General features: G+C 36.0%; 1 pseudogene; it reads right to left on the minus strand.

Moving 5' to 3' along the window:
- Positions 1-6: 6 nt before the first annotated feature.
- On the minus strand, positions 7-16,522 carry LOC140160498 (TBC1 domain family member 4-like; annotated as a pseudogene).
- Between the last annotated feature and the right edge of the window lie 1,543 nt (positions 16,523-18,065).

An 18,065-nucleotide genomic window follows, 5' to 3' on the forward strand; every position in this document is an offset into this window, starting at 1 on the left:
CCCGGTGCTACCCGTTGAACCTGTTCTTGCTCTCATCTCTTCCCTCACTACATTATAGAAGGCATCTTTGCCCATGAAGACGTTTTGTGAGATAGCTGAGGAAGAGTCTGAACTAATTGACGAGGATTCGTCTGATAATCCATCTATAGACTGAGATGTTATAAGAGTGGTTTTTCTTCTGAACGAGAACTCACTGGTGGTTTAGGCCTATCTGTATGGTCAATGTCAGGAGCATCCTGATCACCAGCGGAATAGTGTCTCTTTCTCAAATGCCCAAGTCTTTTTTTTCTGCAAATCCACTTCGTGTTGCTTAAAAGCGTTCTATTGTGTCGTCGATCAAACTCGGTGGGGCTCGTTTGTGAGACACAGCCACACGTCCGCAGTATAGAACTTCCAATATGGTGGCGGTGTTCTCTCGTAGACTTTCGATAAGCGGCCGTTGTCGTTGCTTGTTGATTCCTCCATGAGGGCATCTCTAGTTGCATCACGGACAGCCGTGACAACATTCTGAATCTGCAATGGCAACAAGAAAATACGAGAGTTTTTAATTTTTACTTCACAAATATTAAGCATTATTTTTCACTCTAGGTCTTTCAACTAATTTGTGTCCATCATAGATCACTCAGTACACATGCAGCTTCACGGGCAGCAACAATACAAAAGCTCAGCTAGTACCTTTGCAGAACTGACAGCTAACCATGCTCCCGGATAGACTGCGCAAGGGGTTAAGCAGTGTACATGCTACTGTCACTACTTGTACGTGATGGTTACATTCCAAGATGCCCAAATATTATTTGAAAGGCATGTACATCTGCATCTTCATAGTTAAACCTTGCACCAATTAACATCCAACCAACACCGTGCTAGACTCCTTGAAAATCTTTTAAAAAACTATAGCAAAACTTCTTGGATTCACACGAAGACTGAAGTGTACATTATGTGAACAGCACAAGATACTCATGTACAACCATACCAAAATGACATGATTTAAAGAACTTTCCCCTCCCTCTCTCTCTCTTGCTAGAACTTCAGAGCGGGCTTCAGAGCAGGTACATGCAAGTTCACATTGTGACCCGGACCCGGATCCCTACACATAATACACTGAAGTGACCTCAAGTCTCTGATTTCAAGTAGCCTCATGAGGTATAATTAGACCATCACAGACCTGATTAGAACCAAATTTGTTTTGATTGTAAACATTACTATGCGCAAAGTCCACTTGTATCTAGATAGTAGACCCTGCGTAGTAAGCATGGTCATCAGGGCCGTAGCAAGCGGGCGGCCGGGGAGGCTATGGTCTCCACTTTTTGAGAAATATTTTGTTTTTCTTTATATTTTCTTTTGTATTTTGGCAGCCCCACATTTTAATAGTTGCCTTACATTTTTCCACCATGCTACAGCCAGGATGATCATTGTTTTATCTATAGTAAACAATTAGTTATAATCTCTCAAGTAAGTAATAATTATAAATAAGTACGGCAAGCAATGTTGTGATTCTTCTTCTCTGTTATCACTTAAAAATGGAAGCATGCTTCTGTCATTTTCTTTGGAGGAGGGGTCCCAAATTTGTGTGTAGGGGATAAAATGTGTTTCAAAACAAATACAGTGAATGAGTGATCATAAAATTATCAAAATTCATAAAATTATATACATGCAAGCCAAAATGTGCTACGTTCACATTCTAATTTCTGAGCTCCTTTTAGGCCTTTAAACCTGATCTTTTTGAAGTACTATGTTTTTGGAGTCCAATGCCAAGGAATTCTTACAGGACTACTGTAAACGGGCCTTCTCCCCGATGTGAGGAGCAGAATCAATTTAATCTTTTAAAGATCCACCACAGACTACCCCATTAGCAATGTTGATGAACTCTGCCGTTAATATAGTAGTACAATATAATTGCCTAGTTCAAACAGATAAAACAATTATTATTTCAATTACCAAACGTTTCCTGACAGTCATTACGTCATGTACCATCGAGATAAGCCCATTAATATTACCACTTAAAACCAAATAAACAAAACGTGCAGAAAATAGCGAAATCTGAAGCAGTCCATTTACTGGAGGCTTTAAGATAGTCGGGACAATTGTATCAACTTACCCACTAACAACGTCATAGCGCAATCCTATTATGAATCACACCATGCAATCGCTATAAATAGTCAGAGCGGTCTCAAACAAGCCCTATAGGCCACTGACTCAAGGAGTCATTTTAGCCATATTAGGCTTGTTGTTCATCTTGCATCATCACAATGAAACCATTGAAGGAGTATAAAGCCTTTTGAATGTCACTCAAGTCAAATCTCATTAATATCAATCGGTTTATATTTTATAATTCAAGCACTAAGTGAAATCTCATCTACAACTACAATATCATCCATGCTGTCATTGTCCTCTTTGCCAAAATTATAGCATAGCACCATGGAAATGATAGCACACAGAGTTGCAAGTGATATGCTATGCAATTGCGAACCCTAAAATGGGGCAATCTCCTTGCCGGGGAAATTTGGTCATTTGGAGGGAAGTTTTGCTTTTCTGGATAAAGAAATACATAAGAAATGGTGGGAAATAAGTTGTTATCTCTCTTGCTGGGAAATAAACATATTTTCCAGGCCTGCTCAGACTCAAAGTCCATATCATTTGTAATCATAGTCATTGATTTATATAAAAAATAAATATTGGAGGAAAAATTTGATTTTTGATGGTAAAAATTGCACCCTGATTTTTCAAAAAGTGCACCCCCTCCCTGCAATTTCACATGAAAGTACAAAACCATTATCATTTAGATACCCCTAAAATACAATTCCAAAAGATTTAGTGCAATCAGCATAGTTTTCTTATCATGTTTTCATGGGCCCCTCCTACACATTTCAGAAAATGCCATTTTGAACTACGCTAATTTGTTTAGTTTTTTCAACATTTTAGAATAAAGTTTCTCTTGCTGGAATTTTAATATACTGGTACTGACAATAACAAGAATTTTACCACAATAGTTCAAAAAGCATGTTATTTTGGGCTAAGGTTGCCTTAGGACCTGCAATACACTCAGGAGCTTTGCAAAATAATTTTGCTTGCCAATGCAAACAACTTGAAAGAATATCCACAGGTATCTTTGGATTTGAGCTACATGTACATGTACATGAAGTACTGTAGAAGTATGTGTAAATGGTCATATTTGCTCAATGTTACAACGCATTATTATTTCATTTTTTATTTTGTCAGTTTCAAATGCTCTACTAGTACTAGCTTCATGTACAGATCATGGTAGCCTTTCAAAATGTAGCATACACATTTTTGCACAATTTGTCTTATTTTATTTAAAGGAGTATTTCATGATCCGAGCATCCTCTTTTTATGACATTTTTGTGTGACCCTTAAGGGTATCCGTAGGGAGAACACTTTGTTTTACGGCCAGGTCTGGCCAGGTGCATGTTTGTTCGCAGTCTACAGGTGTAACTAGGTTGTTGTATATTCTATAATTTTCCTGGTGTGTTAACTGTGATTACATCTAGACACCAGTTTATTTTTTATTTGAGCGGGACCCTAATTTAATGATAAAAGCGCCGAAAAGAGAGGCCCGGCAAAAGCCGATTTGCAGACAATTTTGTAGCTACAGACAGCTCGTATTCCATATAACAACTACGGAAACCAATCAGTGCCAGAAGTGTTGATTTATATTTCATCCACTTAGGTTTGGCTTTACCCACTAAAAGGTAAAACTTTAAGGCTGATCATTTTAATTATAAATGTAGTGTGTGTGTAAAAGTATATTTCTCAAAATGGAGGAGAGCGCCTATGACTATTGTCCGTTCTGTCTACATGGTCTATGATAATTATTTTCTTACCGAAATATATTCACTTAACACAGACCACGGTTGCCAAACAAATGAGGGCAAACCGCTGGGTCAAATCATTGAAAAATCGCCCAATATTTTTTTTATCAACCGTTGGTTTCTATGAGATAAAAACTACCAGAAGTCGCGTAAGCCAATGTTGAGAAGTCATGCCATATTTTTCTTAACCATCAATTGGTGTCTATAGGACAGGAAATTGTCGCGAGGAAAATCTTCAAAACTCATCCTATTGACCTAGGCCTATTACATCGCGGGTTTGGCAACCCTGCAATATATACAGTTATATAACATCGCACCGCATTGTGAGGTGAACGAACTGAATGTTGACATTGTATTCAGGATTTAAAACAAGAACTGTCTTTAACCAGACAATGCGGTTGGTATAAAACATAGCGTGTGATATCATGATATCAACTTCAAAATCTAAAAACAAAAGTAAAGAAATAATTTAGGCGAAATAAATAAACAGCGTACAGCAGGTGCTATCTTGTCAATAATGATAAGAGGAACATGAAAAAAACCAGCAGAGAGCATGCACCCCAGTAAAGAGTTAAATAAAGCAAGGAAAAATCATAATGTGCAGAAGGCCTACTTTTCGGATGATATTCACAGAAACAAAAATAAAGAACTAAAGATCTAAAAACAAAAGTAAAGAAAATGAGGCGAAATAAATAAACAGCGTACAGAATGTGATTATAATTATACACTTCGACCAAAAATTAAAAAAATACTTAACGCGACATAAATAAACAGCCATCTATCAAGAATGACAAGAGAGGAACATGAAAAAAAAACACCTAATATATGAGAGCATGCACCCCAATAAAGAATTGCTTTAAAATAAAACAATGAAAAATCATGACATGTGAAATGTATGTTGATACACTTATAAATAATACACAAGGACGAAAAAAAAAACACCTTATCTACCGATATTTCCACAGTTAAACATACTCAGTGATCACTTGTACTAAAACAAAAATAAAGAAATACTTCACAAATGATTAGAGGAACACATAAAAAATAAATAAGCGAGCATGTCCCAAAAAAAATTAGTAAAAGATAAAATAATGATAAAAGCGTACAAGAAGGGGCAAAATATTTGTCGCATAAAAACTTATTAAATGCTCATTTGCTCTAAGATATTTAATGTTTGCAATTTACTCCTAGTTTATCATTTATTTATTATTTATCTAGGCTTATATATCTTTTATTTATTTATTTATTAATTTATCTATTTATCAATTTATTTCAATATCATTATTATTAAGTGCCTATTTATAATGATATTTAAATCTATCAACATTATGCTTACGTCATCCAGGAGTTATTATCCCACTTGAAATCGCCATATAAACACAAATTAATAAAGAAATACCCAATGGGTGAAATAAAAGCATGATCTATCTTTTCAAGAATGAAAAGAGGATATAAAAATATAACAGAGCATGTCCTATAAACATGATAAAGAATTATTTAAAATCGTACAAATGTGAAACATGTAATATGACATATACTTAAGGGATCTGGAATGAGCGTTTTGAGCGTTTCGACAGTATTTTTTGTGGGAAATGAGAGCACATCAGACATGTCGAATTGCATTCTGAATACTAAAAATGTCTTTCTCATATCAAATAATTTTCATTTTTTGAAATTCACGATATAATGCAAATTTTATGACAAATTATTAAAATTTGATATTTTTCAAATGTTTGATATATAACAGTCCTCGAAGTAAATTTTATAAATCTAATGACATATTCTTAAAGTGTATGTAGCTGGGAGGAAAAGCCGACGATCAATTGAAAATTTTGACCTTTCATATTGAAGATATGGATTTTATTTCCCAAAAATACCTTTTTTGGGGGGGGGAAATCCATATCTTCAATACGAAAGGTCAAAATTTTCAATTGATCGTCGGCCTTTCCTCCCAGCTACATATACTTAAAGAATGTATCATTAAATTTATAAAATTTACTTCGAGGACTGTTATATATCAAAAATATCAATTTTTAATGATTTGTCATAAAATGTGTATTAAATTGCGAATTTCAAAAAATCTAAATTATTTGATATCAGGACATTCTTAGTATTCAGAATGCAATTCGATATGTCTGATGTGCTCTAATGTCCCACAATAAATACTGTCCAAACGTTCATACCCCAGCCCTTAACATAAAACAAAATAAAGCGGTCATGATAATATGACATTAAGGGCGAACACCACTAATGAAGCGTCTTGGTTGAAATGCACGTGAAAATTACTGTCTTTCGTTGCTGAATTTGAGGCCTTTTTGGCTCTCATAGTTGCCTGATGTACCCGTTACATTTTATTAAGAAACAAGGTAGTATAGTTTCTCTCCATTGATTTTGCAATAGCGTCTCCAGGAGGGGGGCTCAGAGGGGCTTTCAGATTTATTCGGGGCTTAATGGCTAAAATCGCCCAAAACCGCCTGATTTTACATATCCCTCTAGCGTTGGTTGTCAGTAGATTGCAGTCACTCCTCATCAAGTGTTGACAAAGACAACAGTGGTTGTTGAAACGTACACAGTAAGTGCATTTTCTTGGATCAGATACTACGAACTCTGGTTTACTAGTTTACTCTACCGATCCTGATGAATCTGTTCAATCAATAACGATATCTGGGGGACCAATCACAAGCCAGATTCATTTAAAGATGCATTACATCATGACCAATTTTAGTTAGGCCAGAAATTGGCCTAACTCTCCATAGAATCCCGTGTTAAAAAGTTATCCAATCCAAAGTCAGTAGTCCACTTGGGAAGCTAACAAACAGAGGCGACGGTGACTGAAAAGATTAGATGTGAAAATCTATCAATTGTGCACAAATAATAATCAGAGTTTTAAGCTTAAATGCAATAGCCAGAAGCACAATTGGCAAGTGGAGTACGGAGAAGTCTAGCTACACCCTGGAAGGGAAAAAAACAGTATTTGAAACGAGGAAATGTGCAATATGACTTAATGTAATACATTAGAAAAGGCTTAAAAGGCAACTATTAGGCCCTGATTCATATTTAATCATCATTTAGGCCTGTAAATTAGATTGTCTGTGTAAATTTAGCAGGATCCGACTTTTTATGACGACTTTCAAAATGTGTTACATTTCAGAAACACCAAGCTGTTTGTGAGGTGGCGTTAGCTGTATGGGTTATAGGTTGAACTTTTTACAATATTTCTGGAAAAAAAATCCTGAAATCCATATATTAATTTTTACAATGGATGTGGTCATCTGACCTTCTGCTTGCAGAAAGGGAAGTTTTGAAGAACTGAGTTGTTTTCCGGCCCCTGTCTGTACAGAAAGTCAGTGGGGTTATTTACTGTTGTGCACCCTAAAAGGCCCTTGTCATAACCAATGGTGGCGGCATGATTTTTCCCGTGCATGAGGGTTTAGGGAAAATTAAATTATATGTCTAAACTTGAGGTTGCATGTGTAAAACATGGTCTTTTTTTAACGCATGTTTGGGGTATTGAAATGATATTTTTTTGGCTTGCACAATCATGGTAAAGATCCATGTCATACATAAGAGATTATAGGACATACAATACTTGGTAGGCCTAATGATAATGCGTAAACTTTGTACCTGTTAGGGAACTGAAATCAGACTGAAAACACAAACGTCATTCGAGGCTCTGTCTCACCAGTTGCATTTACAAGGCCCTTGTTATAACCAGTGGTGGCGGATGATTTGTTTCTGGGGGGGGTCACACAAGGTTCTGAACAGAAACGTCACATACGGACCAACCCACACTACCGAGAACCGCGAAAGCCGAGAACCGCTCTAGTTCAGTATGTATTCACGAAAAAAGCTTATTCCCAAAGTTTCAATTTTGCATTTGCGAGTTAGGCATGATTTATGTGTATATTACACTAGTTACTCCATAAGCCAGTGTTGTAATTTTGTTCTGGTATACCAGAACGAAATTCAAATTTGACAATATTTTTGCTAAACGAAGTAATCTGCAAGAAATTTTTGGTACATGAACATAATGTAGCCAGAGGTTTCCAGTGGTATAAAAAGTGGGGGAATGAGGCTCCCGGTGGGTTCAGTCTTCACTGACAATGTGTACGCATGATGGTTCCAATTAGGGGTACTTTTCAAGAAATGTCCATGAATTTTCAAGGACAAAATTGTTCATGATTGTCCAAATTAGGGGTGTTTTGGATCAAAATTGTAATAAAAATAAAAAATAGGGTGTATTTCTAGGACTTTCGTCCGCGTTTTACCGCTACAGTTTTCGTTATTGTCCTCATTTCCCCGTGAAATATAGGGGGAAAATTCAAAAGCGTCCTTGAAATTGTAAAAATAGGGGTATTTATTTCGGAAAAATGTCATTGATTCCTTGTGATAAGGGGGTGAAATGAAAATGCGTCCTCAAAATGATAAAAATAGGGGAGGTTTTTGGGGGCAAATTTTCCTTGATTTCATGCAAAATAGAGGGTAAAATTGCTGCAAATGTCCTCGATTCCCCGTGAAATAGGGGTCATTTTCAAATCCTGGAACGGTCATACGTCCTACCTTTAAATACAAACTGAACCCACCGGGATGAGGCTGTGGATCACGAAATGCCATTTTAAATGTCAACTTGTAAGAGCACAAAAAGCACTTGTAAGTTTCATAAATGCAGCACATACATGCAGGTAAACAAATGGTTGAATGAGGTACATGCTCTACCAAGACCTTGTAACCTTTCAGCTGTGACTTGGATCACATCAAATGCTACAGAGACTGCCTATACCTGATAATCCTGGTAGACAATGAGAGCTTCATTTGTAACATTTGAACAATGGACTTTCTTGGCTGTCAATAAAAGTTGTCTACATGTACATGATCCTACTGGGGCTGGTACCCAGGAGGGCACTCACCTTCTTTCTTATTTCTTTATTGAAAAAAGCATAATTTCCCTCAGGACTGATTACCAAATTTTCCAGGAATGAGATTCCTGTATTACCCTTTTTCCCAAGTCCTTATAATATATTTTTAACCATGTAAAGTTTCTCTGGTTTATAAGGCAGAAAAAATAAGACTAATTTTTATAACACCATGTATTGATATAGAATGGCGTGCACGTTGTTGGGCGCAGTTTACGCTAGTTGTGCATTGTGTAATGCGTGATTGGCGCACACTTATGTGAATTTACGCGAGCGTGAGTTGGCACTTTATTGATGCACGCATTAACAAAAGCCGAATAATTTCCGCCTTATATAAGGTCAACAAACTTTACTAGCGTACAGTACAAGTATTTTACTGTATTCTATAATATTATCTAAATCTTGTTATTGTTGTACCAGTACTCATCAAATGTTTGTTGTACCAGTAACTTAAATATGCTCACTTTTGGTATTGTAAAGCGTCCACAGGCTTTATGCATTGAGCGCTATAGAAATCTTTCTTAATACTTAGTAAATTATTATTATTATCAACGCAATTTGCGTGTACCAATGTACTGGCCAATTATTCCATTTACACTGAAAATGTTCTTGTTTTTTTACATGGATGCATAAAGGGGATGATATTGAACATTTTTGTACATGTTTGAAGAAAATGCAACGCAACCTATTTAAGTGGGTACTACACCCCTGGCCAATTATGTGCCTATTTTTGCATTTTTCTCAAAAATTATAGCGCATTGGTGACAAGTAAGATATATATATTATAGGGGCAAGGACTACAAGTTAACTACTGTACTGAAAATTCAGCTACTCAAGGCAAGTAGTTATTGATTTATTGATCAAATATTGGTTTTCCCTCATTTTTGACTGTAACTCCACAACTGTTGTCTGTGGTGAAATAAAATTTTCAGTGCAGTAGTTGTAGTCCTTGCCCCTATAATATACATCTTACTTGTCACCAATGCGCTATAATTTTTGAGAAAAATGCAAAAATAGGCACAAAATTGGCCAGGGTGTAGTACCCCTTAAACCATATAGTAGTGCTCTAAGCATAACATGTAGCAACATCATGTTTATAAATAGCATCAAGTCCTGGCACAAGTTTACATTGAAAGTCAGAATTGGGTAAAATGCCAGCTATTAAATCTATAAATACATGTAGCAACAAAAAAGTCTCTGAAAGACCATTCTCGAATCTCATAACCAATTTAAATATGATTATCTTTGTAGTAGATATCCTTTCGGATTCTCAATCTGGTTTTAGATCCAATCATTACACAACAACAACTTTACTAGATGTTCAAGAATATATTCTTTTATGGACAATGGTTTTGCAACAGGGGTTATATTTTTGGATTTAAAAAAAGGCTCTTGATACAGTAAATCATGAAATTCTAATTAATAAACTTGCTGAATATGGTATTAGGGTAATGAACTTGGTTGGTTTAAATCATACCTGAAGTAATAGGGCTCAAACTGTGCATGTTAATTATTTTCTGTCAGATTTCAAAACTTATATTTGGAAGTCTCAATCTTAGGTCCTCTGCTATTTATAATTTTTGTTAATTATTTACCTGATGTTGTAACTTGTAAGCAGGGTTCGCGTTTTAATGCGTCATTGCGTTCTGGATGCAAAATTTTGAAAATGGGTAAATATGGACGCACTGAATTTCTAAATCCAAGGAGGTTAAGGGGTCCAAAAAATCTCAACTGGACGCATCCAAATCGCAGCCGGATTTACTGTGTAGAAATAAAAAATCCTCCCATTTAACAATGTTACTGTTTATCTACATAAATGTGTCATTAATTTTCAAAATCGCCACAAAAAGTCGTTGTTTTTAGGAATATCCAAGGCTGGGCGCCGTCAATTTTCAGTTCATATCGTCGCCGGTCATTATTTTAGCCTTCCAAAACTTTCAGAAAGTCCGGCATTCTAGACCCCAAATTGCATAATATGCACATCATTTTCCAAGCAACTGAACCCCTAAAATGGTGAATTATGGACTAATTTACTTCAATAATTGATATATCACACAGTAATACTGATTTGTGAAGTAGAATTTACAGTAACTTCAGCCGTTTTTGGCCGTATCGCGAACTTTATGAGATCGAGTCCACCATCTTGGTTTCTGGTTTTAAGATAAACAAAAATATACTGCCCTCTATAGGCAGTATAAAATTAATTATTGACCAGCCTCAGCAGGCTGTAGACATGGAATATATACTTATATAGATAATATAAAATGAAATAAAATAATTAAATTAAATTAGATTAAATTGGATTAAATTAGATTTTAAAAATTAGATTAGATTAAATTAAATTAAATTAAATTAAATTAAATTAAATTAAATTAAATTAAATTAAATTGTTAAAAAATTAACTTTTTTGGTATTTTTCAATTTTTTTTATTTTGAAAGATTTTGGCGTTTTGAACCCTTTGTTTTTAGGTTTGGACGCCCTATTTTCAGACTAAAGGTGGGGTTAAGGGGTCCAAATAGCTTCCACTGGACCCCCTGTTTTAACCAGGCACCACTAACCCTGCTTGTAAGACAGTAATGTATCTGCAGATGACACTTCTCTTATGTGTGAAGCAAAAAATGCTGATGACCTAAAAATGCAACTTGAATCTAACCTACAAACTGTTGCTAACTGGTTTTAAGGGGGTACTACACCCCTGCCCAATTGTGTGCCTATTTTTGCAATATTTCCTTTTGTTTCCTGTTGTTTTGGAAACTCTTTTAATTGCTCATATCGTTGGAACTAGTTGTTCAATTTCAATGGGGTTTTCTGCAAAATGCAGCTTTGTAAATGCTGTTTACTATCCTATAAGAAACTGAAAATTTAATATTTCAGTGTTCCGACTGATTTTGCTTGATCGCATCACCAATGTATATATGTCCTTTCCACAACATAATCTATGTACCCTCTACTAGTACCCCTGTGAATGTCAAGTTCACAAATGGCATACTTAGTCTGCATTCCATGCATTCCTGAGCAGTCTGTTTACATGACATAATACAACAAGAGGTTCATTATCCCTATACATTTGGTGGGACATTTGAGTAGGCCCAGCCGTAGCATGGCAGATGCAGCATTTTAATCCGATGAACAGAAAATAAAACTTGTTCAGTTTTAAACACATTTTTATTTTAAGATCAAAAATGGACAACACAGCAGCGATTTCAACTCAAGAAAACCCAAAACCAGTCTAAAAGATTGTTATAAAAAATATTAATTTCATGTTGATGACAGGAGATACAGCATTGTTTACTGATGTACACTATTTAATTTGTCAATTGTTTCTTTTGTACACCATACATGTCTTCTAAGGCTATACCATGGATTCAAATTGATTAGCACCCTTTCAAGTACCGGTACGCTACATCTAAGTGAATTCATTTTTACATTCCAAGCAAATTATGATATATGACAGTTACAATGGAAATTTACATGCATTCAAAATACTGTGCTTTGAAGGTAATTTTATTCTGATGTTTGATGGAATATAATAATTTTTGTACAGGTGCATTACTGGGTGAAAAAATCTGCAAGAGAGATTTATGGAGGGCCGCTTATGGTAGGTTGCATTTTTAAGGGTTTACCGTCGTAACTAAACTTATCGACCAAATTTTTTTTAATTGACATATTTTGTACACTAATAGTGTAGATAATAAATCGGTAAAAAAACCAGGGGGTGCCGGACCTCACTTTTGAGCTACAGCCGTTTTAAAAGAGGTGTACATTTCCAAAAATCTCTGTACACTTCAATGGCAAAATCAGCAATTTTCCCAAAATATGCCACCTTTTGCGTTGTAGAAAAAAATTGTATCGATCAAATTTTTTTAATTTTATAATATATGTTATGAGAAAGAAAAAGCTCTTTAAATCACGCAAAAAAAATTGGGGGTACCGGACCTTGTTTTCGCGTAAATTGACCAAAATAGGTCAAAAATGCATTTTTTTTCTGCGACACCATGCGTAGTTAATTGCGTACATGGATATTTTGGTGCGTACCAACGCACTGGTATACACACGCGATCTGATGCCGGATAAGCGTTCGTTTACGCATATGGCCACAAAAAAGGAATTGTCTGTTTACGCAGGAAAGTTTTCACTGTAAAAAAAAGTTACATAAGAAGTTACCATATTAAATAGGAACAATTATTCTAATGATGTCGATTATTAAGACTTCATGCCTTAATATTCTTCCTAATTTGGTGTATTTTGGTCATAAACGGGTGTAAGAAAGACTCCCGTTCTGCAATCTGCAAAGATATTGGACCAAAGAGTTATCAAGTTACACAAAGTGAGGGATCGACCAAAAAGAGGATTTATTAAACATGTTAAAGCGAAGCGTTTGACACCATGGCCGGAAGTGTTTGACTATAATAGGCCTAATTATTATAGGCATAGGCCTACTTGCTTAGTGCCGTTTACCGAGAGGAAAACTTTTTTGGTCACAAAAACAATATAATACGGAATTATCTCGAAGTGGATTCATATCACATAGCAGTTCAATTAAAGCAAAGTTAAACACTGGGTTACCTATAGCTGTAGAAAAACATTTCGCCTATTAGGCCATTTATTTTGACACATTTATTTGAAATTGAATAGTTTTGATGGTGTTGTCTATATCGCATGCATTATGAATTCAGTGCACGTACATGTAGTAGGCCTAGGTCTTTACCCAATAACACAAAATGCTTTAAAGATTTAAATGTTGGATTATAAACTTGCCGTGTTGCGTTTCATTTTGAAACGTTTTACCAACGTATAACCTTTAATAATAGGCCTATAATATATCGGTAGTGGTTACCCAACATTTAGGCCAAAATATTATTTAAAACTAAAGAATTAACCAATTTATCCAACACTCGTTTAGGCCTAATGTTAAAAAAAACCTTGATTCTGTGTTTGTTGGGTAGGCATATTACTTCATACCATCTATTGGACCCTACTGTCGTAAGCCTACTTTCGGGGAGGGGTCCAGGTCCGTATCAGTGGAAGCACGCTGGCAAAATTTGGTTTGTAGGCCTACATGTTATACTTCAGCGGCCATCTTTCTTGCGCTCAGCAAACATTATTTTCTTTATTTTGTGGCCCTGGTTATCGCCGGTGCGCAAAAATTGCATTGACACGCACCACACGCATCGTTCTCTGATATGTCTGCAACGCAGCGCAAAACACGACGCGGCGTACGCACGCCTTGAAAACAGGCGCAATAGTCAAGTCGAATCGGGTGACGACGGAAAACCCTTAACCATTGTTGACATACAATGTACTTGGGAATCAGGGCCGGCGCAACCTATGTGACAGGTCAAGTGATCGCCACACCAGTTTTGAGCAAAGCGGAAAAAAGTACCGGTGAATTAAAGAAAAAAGTATTATTTCTCCTATTATCCTATGAGCAATTTGAACACTAAGCCTCTAAGCGCATCCAGAAACAAACTTTTCAAGGGGACCCCACACCGTTGGACGCTCCACTCAAATTGGATCCAAGGGCTTACATGTAGGCAGCCAGCCGTGTAGGGAGCGTTTTACACACCCAAATTTGTAACACATCCAGTTTTTGCCCACAAGGCCTATACTTTGTACACAAATCTTAAATTTACACACCCAGTTTTTTTAATTTACACACCCAAACCTTCAAATCCTGCCTAAGACCCTGATTGGATCTTACTGTATATTGGGAACGCCGCACCACTTTTAAATTCCTTGCACCAGGCCTGGGAATTCCTTTTACAATAGTACTAAGTAGGTTTTCAATGCAGCTCTTTAAGAATGCTATCAAAGAAATTTAACAATATCGATCAGGGTATATTCGCCAGCGAAGTTACATAAGGCTAATGAAAGTCAATTCCGAGTTTATCGTCCCTTTTTTTTCCCAGGTTGGTGAGGTGACTTTTTCATTTTCATTATTTCATCAGATTTCATTATTGACCTAAAGTGCGTGTTGATTTAAAGCCACACTCATACATGTTATTTATAAACATGTTTTTGTATGGGTAGGGACTAGAAAAGTTAGAAAAGAGCCTGGTTTTGGTTCCAAGTTATAAATTTATATGTTTTACAAACAAAAATATATGTTTCCAATTGCTAAAACTGGTGAAAACACTGATACTTTGAAAATAATGAATTATTTTGACATTTTTTTAATTTGACACGGGTGTTTTTGGTGTCCAAAAAGTGACGCGGGCGGGGGACGATAAACTCGGAATCGACTTTCACTCGCCTAATGTTAATGTCAACGGGATCACACACTTGAGTTATGAAAAATGATCGATCAAAACAATCACCACTAAGTATGGCACTCGAAGGCATACCAACATAGTGATCCAGTAACCAAGAGAATTATGTACGGTTACCGGTAACCACTTTGATGCTGAATTCCAAAGGATACCCCATCAAGTTGATAGCCATTCATTGGAGACGAGGAGAAAATGGCACTTTTTTCTAGGCATGTTTCACTAAAATTTCATGCCACAAAAATTATGATTTCAAATTGCAAATACTTCATGACACACAAATATTTTGCTTTACTTGTACTACGGTACTATACTACGGTAAGTACTTCTTCTTCTTGTAGGATATTGGCCAACATCCCTATAATTGAATCAAGCGGTCAGGGTGAAATTACAATTTTTGTTGCATTAAATTTTAGTGAAACATGCCTAGAAAAAAGTGCCATTTTCAATTTTCTCCTCATCTCCAATGAATGGCTATCAACTTGATGGGGTATCCTACTAAAGCTGTATGATTTTGGTTTCTTTGCCCAAAATTATGAAATAAAGTACCCGGTAGTAAAAAGTAGTCAGATGTCAACAAGATTGTGTGTTTTTAATGCTGTATTTTTCTATACTCCACATTTCAAAGATACGTACCATTTCAGCATCTGCAGCAGCAAAAATAAAGCATTTGAAATTTGCATCACTGTCAGGTCTCCACAAATAACCAAAGCTCTTCTTGTCATGTCCTCGACAAAATCGGGATATAAAAGTGGGTGTATGATGAAACAGTATCAGGCCATTAGATTCTGATATGGCAATGGTACCTTTACCAGAAATCTGTAAGAAAACTCTTTGATCACGCTTTCTTATCCCTACGCTTTTTCTGCAATTATCCAAGGTAACATAGGTTGTGTGATGCGTTTGTCTATCGCAATATCACCGCAGTAAGTCAGTTTGAAGTTGTAGATACACATGCCATCTTTACAGATGGAATCCATTGCTATCCCTCTCATCCCTGATGATGGGGATGTTGTTTGGCACTTTCCCTCATCTCATCCTCCTCTTTGAATTTAAAGTTTCTCTGTGAGTGTAACAAAGCTTCCGAATTCTCATCTTGGATATCAGTCAGCTTTGCGATCAGCGGATCCAATGGAATGGAATTTGGCCGTCTAATGGGTGACACAAATGCTGAATTTGAAGAATCATCATTGTTATTGTGTACATTTCCTTCCGATTGCATAATACTCGGTGGACTACCGATTGTGGTATCTGAATGTTCACAATCCGCTAATCCTAAACCACTGTCAACAGAGGCGTGTTTTTTCGATTTGGTTCTCTCACCCATGTTTCCATCTGAAGCTTACTCCGACACTTGTTTCTGTTTTAATAATCTCACCGGTCAGTTATGAATAGACCAAAGTTGTTGTAAAGCCCACCACAACGGGGTTTTCCGATGATTCATAGGACCACCAGCCGCACTTTGACGTTTGGAAACTACTGTACATCGCCATTCGCTGATATTCCTGCATATCAAGGAGCACCCAATCAATTATCGATTTGCGCAGGCGAGGCTATTCTTGCACACCGTTGAGTGAGTGCGCTAGACCAAAACAATGGACGTGACACTGTTTTCATCTATTTTCCATAGGCCTAATAATTATTATTAAACTGTATGGTCGACTTCCTTTTCCTGTTATTTATAATAGCTTATAATAAGAATTATTGTGTTATCTTTATTCTCCAGACAGTGAGTCTATTTTTATTTATTTTCTGTATAAAAAGAAACTTTTTTTTACATTATTTAAAGTCCCATTCAGTGATCCCAGCGCAAGTGTAACTTAAAAGGTTAATTGTTTAGGCCTATAAATTGCTTACAAGTGAAGAATAAGTCATTCAATTATTGTCAATGGGTATTTTTGAAATGAAAAAGTTGGCAAAAAAAACCGAAGAAAACAGCAGTATTGATAGGCCTATATAAATATTATTACAAATTCATGTAAATGCCTTATTATTTTTGTCTTTTTACACAGTTTTCGGCTGAACTACTACTAGCAGGCTATATTAGCACTTCTATGACAATGACAAAGGTACCAAAATCTGAATTTTTACAATAATTGTCCGGATGAGCAAATCACTGAATGGCCCTTTAAAAGGCCTGAGCCCTGCATATAGGCCTAATTATAAAACTCGCGATAACAATATCACCCTGCATAGTGCCAAATGTCTTGGTGTAAAGATAGATTCTAAATTACTTTGGCACGATCATGTTAAGGGGGTATTACACCCCTGTCCAATTTTGTGCCTATTTTTGCATTTTTCTCAAAAATTATAGCGCATTGGTAACAAGTAAGATATGTATATTATAGGGGCAAGGACTACAACTACTGCACTGGAAATCTTATTTCAGCACAGACAACAGTTGTGGAGTTACAGTCAAAAATGAGGGAAAACCAATATTTGAACAATAAATCAATAACTACTTGCCTTGAGTTGCTGAATTTTCAGTGCAGTAGTTGTAGTCATTGCCCCTATAATATACATAACTTACTTGTTACCAATTCGCTATAATTTTTGAGAACAAAAGCGATGTGCTAGAATAATATTGCGTGCCAACTAACTTACGTCTTCTGATATAATGTTTCCTATATTAGGATGGGAATCACTCCCAACTCGTGCAATGTACTTCAAATCACTGTTAATGTTTAAATGTCTTAACGATATATCACCACAGTACATACATGAAAAGCATAATGTGAACACCAGACAAGCTGCGTCCAATTTATTGGCTCTACCGCCTTGCACAAATGGTTATGACACTGTGTACCGTACTTTAAATCATCTTTTTCATACAGTGGGGTTGAGGTTTGGAATAAACTGAGTAATGATGTAAGAAGTTCAATAAATGTGCAGACTTTCAAGCAAAGATTCAAAAATTGAGCATGTACTTGTTAATGATGTAGGCCTATTTCTATTTTACTTTGAAAATTGTATATATTTCTGTATTTTAATTTTGTATCTAATAGTTGTGTAGTTTATATAAATTGCATGTTGAAAATTGTTGCCTTTTAATGTT

This window comes from Amphiura filiformis, chromosome 9 (assembly GCF_039555335.1).
Source record: "Amphiura filiformis chromosome 9, Afil_fr2py, whole genome shotgun sequence".
In the NCBI taxonomy this organism is placed as follows: Eukaryota; Metazoa; Echinodermata; class Ophiuroidea; order Amphilepidida; family Amphiuridae; genus Amphiura; species Amphiura filiformis.